We start from the raw sequence: 8595 nt of genomic DNA on the forward strand, positions 1-8595 counted from the left end.
AGGCTGGTCTTGAATTCGTGGCCTCAAGTGATCTGCCCACCTTGGCCTTCAAAAGTGCTGGACTAGAGGACTAGAGAGACTAGGGAGACCAACATGAAATAGAGGACTCCAGAGACTGGAGAGACCAATATGGAGAACAGGACGATTGTTTATTTTAGGGTATGTAGGGTATTCTGCCTGAAGAGACAAGTTTTCTTCTTTAGGCACAGGCTGATATTTATATAGCTCCATTAGCTGAGTGGTAGTTTGCCTAGCTACTGTTGCCTCTATAGCTGACTGAGTGCTTCTAACAAGGAGGGGTAAGAGGCAAGGGACTACTGGGCAAACTCTTAGTATGGCCAGGACTATTCTTATTAAAGTCTTGAATCCACTGAAGGAAGAAAACCAGCCTCCAAAGAGGGAATCTGGAGACTACCTTTTCCAAGTTTGAACTGGAACATGGGGTAATTCTCTCATTCTTGCCGTTATTTCTACAATTGCCTTTCCATTGTCATCAATTTCCAGGCAGAAATGAGTTAGATTGAACTTTCCACATACTCCTCCTTCCTGGGCTGGGAGGTAGTCTAAAGCTAATCTGTTCTGATAAATAGCAATTTTCATTTTGTGGCTTGCTGGGCCAGTAAATCTAATGCATTTGCTGTTTCATTAGTGATCATTTCAAGTACTGCCTGCAAACTTATGATGCGGCTAAGCATGTAAATAGGAGTGCAGTACCCTCACGACCTATCTTGTGCCTAGGTAGCTGGCCTATAGTATTAAATTATTCTTTCAGGGGGCCGATCTGTGTCTTTCTAATTTCCTATTTCTATATCTCTTTTTATGTCTGCATCTCTTTTGCTTCTTCTAACTCCATCATAGACGGGAAACCTTAAAGTTTGTCCCTGTTGCAGCGGGAGTAGGAAGAAACATGGTCTAATTGTTTCAAACACACAGGACTTTGTCCATTTAGCTGGCAACTGTTGATATGCCTGTGGCTTACAGATGCCAATAAAGACCAAGGGGTGCTTGCCAATTGTTTGGAGCTTCAAGCTGATACCAGGTGTGGTTTAGAGGAGAGAAACAGGAGAACTGATTTGGATGAGGTGCTTTGGAGTCATCTCTGCCTCGCCACAAAATTTTCTTTAGTGTTTCATTATAATATTGCTGTCCAAAGCAGGTTAGTTCTACTGCGTCTGTAAAAGCCTTTCTTCAGGGAGCAACACAGTATCTCCTGATAATAGAAGTCTTTAAGAGCTAGACACTTGAACTTGTGGGCATCCGTTCAGGGGAAGAGTCTATTAGAGTTAAATTATCTTGTGGCATTAACTCTTTTGCTTCCTAAGGCCATTGGTCTCCTACGTTAGTCTTTCTACAAACGTAATGAAATGCCTAGGCTGCCGGCAGTGTTTTCAGCCAGCTGAGCAAACAGGTTTTTGGCTAAAGGAGTAGGCTCTGGTAACTTCTGGTCTACATGCTTATAGAATGATTTAAAGAGTTGGAACTGTTGCTGGGCTGGATGGGTCCGGGTTCTTTTTTGATAACATATAGGTAGATTGCTGGGTATGTGTGTATATACATATGTATGGGGTAACCTGCAGTGTACATGGGTAAGTCTAGCTTTAGAATGGTGAAATTTATAGGATTACAGGTTTTTGCTTCACAATCTGGTTTCACCAGCATTTTGGTAAGCATAATTGACCTTTGTTGTGTGCTAGGGTGCTACGATATGCAATGCCAACAATATTTTTCTGGGGTCCTAGGGGAACAAGATGGAGTTACTCTTGGCATGCATACGTATTTGTAGTCATTTCTATAGTATCTTTCTAAAGGTAGGTTACCACAGACAGGGGAGTCTTGGTCTGCTGCCTGACAAGCATCAAAATACAGAGAAATAGGCCCTTGGTAAAAGGGAGGGACCCTGGTTTGGTTTAAGAGAGGACCTTCCTTTGATCTCTCATGATGAGTCTCTTGGCAATATTTCTTCAGTAGCTGCTTGAGTGTCTGGTTCATGCGTTCTACTTTTCTTGAACTTTGCGGCCGATAGGCTGTGTTTAACTTCTATTTTATTTTTAACAGTCTTGTTAAATCTCACACTATTTCAGCTACAAATGCTGGCCTATTGTCTGACTTTAAAGTTAGAGGCTGTCAAAACCTAGGGATAATGTCTTTTAGTAGTACTTTAGTCACTTCTCGTGCTTTTTCTGTCCTGATGGGGAAAGCCTCAACCTATCCTGAAAAAGTGCAAATAAACGCTAGCATAGACTGATAGCCTCTGCCATGGGGCATTTTGATAAAGTCCATAAGCAAGTTTTCACAAGGCATGAAGGCATGGCTCCTTCTCCTGTTCAGTTTCTTAGAGGAGGGGTTCTTTTTTCTCTCTCTCTCTCTTTTTTTTTTTTTTTTTTTTTTTTTTTGTAATTTCATATAATGGCTTAGCCATCAGTGAGAAATTTATAATCTAGATACAGCAGAATCTTGCTGCTTTCAACTTCTAATATGACGATGGGCTCTTGGAGGCCTAATGAGAAGGAGTGTGGTCTGTTTTAGTCCTCACATCTTTCAGCTCCTGCTAGCCTGATCAGATCAGTATCTGGTTCCTCTAAGGTGCGGCAGCCTTTGGCCAATGGCCTCTTTGTCTCATGGCCTTGGCCATTTCTTTCATTGCCTTCTGGACATTCATCTTTCTAGTGTCCTTTCTTTTTGCATCTCGCACACCGATACTTCTCTAGCCTTGGTCAACTTTCAAATCCTTGTCTGACTTGACTTCTTCTACATCCACGTCTGCGTCCACGTCATGTTACATTGGTAATCTCTTTTTCTATAAGGGCTGCTGCCAACAGATCTTAAGCCTCCAGTCTGCTTCTTTCTTTGCCTCCTGGTCACAGTTAACATACACTTTGGTGGCTACTTCTACAAGCTGGATGACATTCATACCTGCAAAACTTTCTAACTTCTTCTTCTTCTTCTTTTTTTTTTTTTTTTGGACAGAGTTTCACTCTGTCGCCCAGGCTGGAGTAGAGTGGCACGATCTTGGCTCACTGCAACCTCTGCCTCCTGGGTTCAAGCAATTCTCTGCCTCTGCCTCCCAAGTAGTTGGGATTACAGGTGCCCACAACCACACCCAGCTAATTTTTTGTATTTTTAGTAGAGACGGGATTTCACCATCTTGGCCATGCTGATCTTGAACTCCTGACCTCGTGATCCACCTACCTTGGCCTCTCAAAGTGCTGGGATTACAGGCGTGAGCCACCGTGCCCAGCCAAAACTTTCTAACTTCTTAAGCTTTCGTTTAAGAAATCACTTGGGCCTGTCCTACAAATGATGTATTCACTATACACTGATTTTCAGTGGCCTCAGGGTCAAACGGGGTGAAAGCCGGTATGTCTCATAGAATCTTTCATAAAACTGGCTAGGGCTCTCATCACTTCCTTGAAGCACTTCTGAAATCTTCTTTATCTTAATGGCTTTCTTTCCATCATCTCAGCCTTTGCAGAAGTGCCTCTTGGTACCTCTGCAAATGCTGAAACTGAGTTGCATCCTCTGGGTCCTAGTTAGGATCTTGGTCTGGGAACTGACCTTGAGTGTATGCCTGAGCATGCACTGCGTTTGCTGATGCCTGGGCTCCTAGCCAGCATCTGGGAACTGACCTTGAGTATATGCCTGAGCATGCACTGTGTCTGCATCATGTCTGAGCATGCACTGCGGCTGATGCCTGGGCTCCTAGCCAGCATCTGGGAACTGACCTTGCGTGTGTGCCTGAGCATGCACTGTGTCTGCTGATGCCTGGGCTTCTAGCCAGTGGAGAGCTTCCTGGGTTACTCTCCTGCGTTCCTCTGTGTTAAATAATGTGAAGAGGAGCTGCTGGCAGTCTGGCCGGGTTGGATTGTGTGTCAGAAAGATGGACTGTATCAGATCTATAAGAGCTTGAGGCTTCTCCATGTATGAGGGAGTATGGTGTTTCCAGTTTAAAAGATCAGTGGTTGAAAAGGGCTGACGGATGAAAGTCCATTGCCTTCTTTGGACTTGGCCTTGGTCATCATAATAAATTGGTCCTCGTGTCTCCTAGAGAGGCATTTGCAGAGCTTGAGCACCACCAGTTCTGAGACAGCCTGCTTGACTATCTTGACTTCCTTCCCTGGCCTTTCAAGGTTCTGATCCTCCCCTTTGGGGTGAAACTTGGGGCATGCTGGCTCTTCAGTCTGGCTCCCGGGGGGATGTTGGACTCAGTAAAGGGGGGTAGGCTGGGACATGTGGAAGAAGAATCTCTGTTCTTTCTGGCAGCTCCTGCAAAACTGACTTTTCTTGCTCTCTTTGGGACTTCTTTAACTCTGTGTCTGCCAGTGAAGCTGCTCTTACTTTCACTCTTGTCTGGGCTCAGGCCACACTTGTTTCACAATAAGCTGCTAAACAGGGCTGGATCCAGATTGGTCTTGTCTATGCTATATTTAACCGTGAATCAATATAAGGAAATTGATCTGGATGCCTTGGGTGTCCTCTGACTCTTGTCACCACCTTAAATACACAGCCAATTATTTCCTTATCTATAGTTCCTTCGGTCAGCCATCTAACACTAAAAGAAGGCCATTCTAATTCACAGAGAGTTCTCAACCTCTGTGGGGTTAGCTTAACTCCATAATCCTCTGCAAAACCTTTCTTAAAGTTCTGTAACATGCACTCTAACGCGGTAAGTTTTGATGACTTTCTTCCTATTCTTTCTTTTATGGCACAGCACACTCTTTCCTCTCATTTCGGCCTACTATACCATCTCCTATTAGGGGAGTTTTCAGAGGCTGCTTGGCTTTGGAGAGTTCCTTATTCCTGCTACAACTCTGAGCTTTAGCAGATCGCTACTGTTCGTAGTCGGCCTTACACTTTTCTCGGAGCGCACAGTCCACGCTAAGAGATCTGTGACTCCTTACTTCACGGCTGATGAGCTTAATTAGGCCTTTTCATTCACACACTTTCACACACTTCTCTACTCCTAGTTCCTGTGTACCTAACTGGGGTGGCAAGCCACTCTCACCATCTGTAGTTTCTTTTTCTTAACAGACTTAGCAAGACAGTCTCACATCTTGTGTTTTTTGGTGTGTGAGTTTCATCTGAATTGGTGAGCCTTTCTCACCGCCTTTAGCCTCTCTGGGTTGGACTATTAGGCACACCTCGGGAGGTGATCAGGCTCCTTTTCCGCCCTTATGGGATGGGTCCTGCCTTGGGCCTTAAAACTTTACCGCAGTTCTTGAAGCACACTGTTTCTGGAATCATCCTGGAGCCTTTCTTTAGGTTCTGTTGCACTGCTCGGTAGGGGCGCCGCGTCACGTGAAAGTCGATCTGCTCTCTGGGCTGAAGCTCTCCTGGTGGTGCCTGGGGTCACAGGTCTCCTGAGGCCGGGGCTGTAGCCCCTAGAGGCAAAGGAGACAGTAAACTTTCCATCTCTGCTCCCTTCATGGTTGCCAAAAATGTTGCAGGAAACTGAGGACGAGAGAGGCTGATATGCAGTACAGGAGGGTTGTTTATTTAAGGTACGCACCAGCTCAGCTTTTTTTTTTCTTTTTTGAGATGGAGTCTGGCTGTGTTGCTCAGGCTGGAGCACAGTGGTGCAGTCTCAGCTTACTGCAACCTCCGCCTCCTGGGTTCAAGTGATCCTTGTGCCTCAGCCTCCTAAGTAGCTGGGTTTACAGGCATGCACCATCACACCTGGCTAATTTTTGTGTTTTTGGTAGAGACGAGTTCTCACCATGTTGGCCATGTTGGTTTCGAGCTCCTGACCTCAGGTGATCCACCCACCTTGGCCTCCCAAAGTGCTGGGATTACAGACATGTGCCACCATGCCTGGCCCACTTCTCCTTTTCTAATCTAGATGGCTTACATTTATTTCTGTTGCCAAATTGTCCTGGCTAGCACCTCCAGCACAATGATGAATGGATGTAGTGAGAGTGGATTTATCTGTCTTGTTCCTGATCTTAGCATATAAGTATACAGGCCTTCAACATTAAGTATGCTGTTGGCTGTGGTTTTTCATATGTCCTTTATTAGTTTAAAGATGTTCCCTTCTTTCCATCTTTGTTGAATATTTCATCATGAAAGGATGTTGGATTTTGTTTCTGCAACTATTGAGATGACTGTGGTTTTGCTTATTGTGTTGGTATAGTGTATTATATTAAATAATTTTTGGCTGCTATCCAACCTCCTATACTTGGGATGAATCCAACTTGGTCACGAGGTATTATTATTTTTACATGTTGCTGTATTCTGTTTGCTTGTATTTTATTTATTTTATTTTATTTTATTTATTTTATTTTTTGAGACAGAGTCTTGCTGTGTCACCAAGGCTGGGATGCAGTGGCACAATCTTGGCTCACTGCAAGCTCCACCTCCTGGGTTCATGCCATTCTCTCTCCTGCCTCAGCCTCCCGAGTAGCTGGGACTACAGGTGCCACCACCATGCCTGGCTAATTTTTTGTATTTTTAGTGGAGACAGGGTTTCACTGTGTCAGCCAGGATGGTTTCGATCTCCTGACCTTGTGATGCCCCCGCCTCAGCCTCCCAAAGTGCTGGGATTACAGGCATGAGCCACCATGCCTGGCCTCTCCATTTGCTTGTATTTTATTGAAGAGTTTAGCATCTGTATCCATAAGATATATAGGTCTGAATTTTTCTTTCCTCGTGATGCCTTTGTATGGCTTTGCTATCATGGTAATACTGGCCTCATAGAATGAGTTGGGACATGTCTCTATCACTTCTATTTTTTGGAGAGTTTAAAAGAATTGATCCTAAATCTTCTTCAAATATTAGACAAAATTCACCAGTGAACTTTCTGGGCTAGGGCTTTTCTTGGTGTGGAGTTGTTTCTTTATTAATAATTCAATCTCTTTGCTTATTATGTCTAGTGAGAGCATTTTTTATTGCATCAGTGTCACTGGTTTGTGTCTAGGAATTTTTCCATTGTATCTAAATTATCTAATATTTTGGCATACCATTGTTCATATTATTTTTCCTTAAATGTTCTTTTCTTTTTGCAATGCTGCTAGTAATATATCCTCTTTCATTGCTGATTTTAGTTACTTGAGTCTTCTATTTTTCCTAGTCAGTCTAGAAAAATGTTAGGAAAACTCCCTGCCAGAACTGAGCTATCCTACATAATGGAGAGGAAGCTCTCAGACCAAAGAAATAGATAGACCACTCCAGGCTGGTAGATAGTCAAAGATTTATTCAGGAGGAACTCACTGGGATAGTCTTGGCAGCAGAAAGATGACACAGGTCTCCACATTTGCAGTTCAGGCCTGTCTAACCTTTTATATCATGAAAATAACAAGGGAAAAAAGAAAAAAAAGCCATCTAAATTGCTTTCTTAATTTATTTGCTTTCTACTTAAAGGAATTGTTCGGGTTTCCTACAATCTGGTCAACATTTTTAGGTGAGGGGATGCAGGGGGATGTTCCTAGCAACAGCAGTTATCTTGGACCTCCAGTTCCTGTGTCCTACAACTCACTACTTCTTGGTCGTATACTCAGAATACATTTTCATGACAATAAGGTTTGTCAATTGTGTTAAGCTTGTTTGAATGTGCTTCTGGTTTCATTGTTTCTCTCTATTGCTTTTCTATTCTCTGTTTCATTGGTTTCTGCTATGATCTTTATTATTTCCTTCCTTCTGCTTACTTTAGCTTCCATTTTCTCTTCTTTTCCCGGTGTCCTTATGTCAAAAGTTATGTTATTGATTTGAAATAGTTCTCTTTTTTGTTATCTGTATTTACAAGCAATAAATTTATTTACAAGCAATAAATTTCCTTGTAAGCATGTCTGTAATTGTCTTTTATTAAGTTTTGTATGTTGTGACTTCATTTTCATTCCTCTAAGTATATTTTCAAATTTCTGTTTTGATTTCTTCTTTGATTAGTAATTTGGATGTGTTGTGTAATATCCACGTATTTGAGTTTCCCTATTTTTTTCTTATTAATTTCTACTTTCACTCTATTGTGATTGGAGTACATGTTGTTTAGTTCCTTTAATGGCCTAGTGTAGAGTCTATGATGGACAATGTTGATGAGCCCTTGAGAAGAATGTAGCTTCTCTTGTTGTATGGAATGTTTGGCGCGTGTTTTTCAGGTCTAGTTGGACTATGAAGTTGTTTGAGTCTTCTGTTTCCTTGTTGCTCTTCTGCATAGTTTTTCTATCCGTTAGTTAAATTGCAGTATTGAAGTCTCCAGTCATCATCAATTTCGACTGTCATTTCTGTCAGTTTTTGTTTCATGTACTTTGGTGATGTTTAATTGGATGCATATACGTTTATACTTGTGCTTTCTTTCTTACTGATGGATTGGCCTTTTTATTGTTGTAAAATATCTCAGATTATCTCTAAAAACAATTTTTTTTTTTTAAGACAGTGTTTCTCTCTTGTCACCCAGGCTGGCATGCAATGGCATGATCTCAGCTCACTGAGGAAATAACATAACTTTCACTCAACCTCCGCCTCCCAGTTTCAAGCAATTCTCCTGCCTCAGCCTCCTGAGTAGCTGGGATTATAGTCACATGCCACCACAACCAACTAATTTTTGTATTTTTAGTAGAGACAGGGTTCCACCATCTTGGCCAGGCTGGTCTAGAACTCCTGACCTCA

Source organism: Pongo pygmaeus, chromosome 22 (assembly GCF_028885625.2).
Source record: "Pongo pygmaeus isolate AG05252 chromosome 22, NHGRI_mPonPyg2-v2.0_pri, whole genome shotgun sequence".
NCBI lineage: Eukaryota > Metazoa > Chordata > Mammalia > Primates > Hominidae > Pongo > Pongo pygmaeus.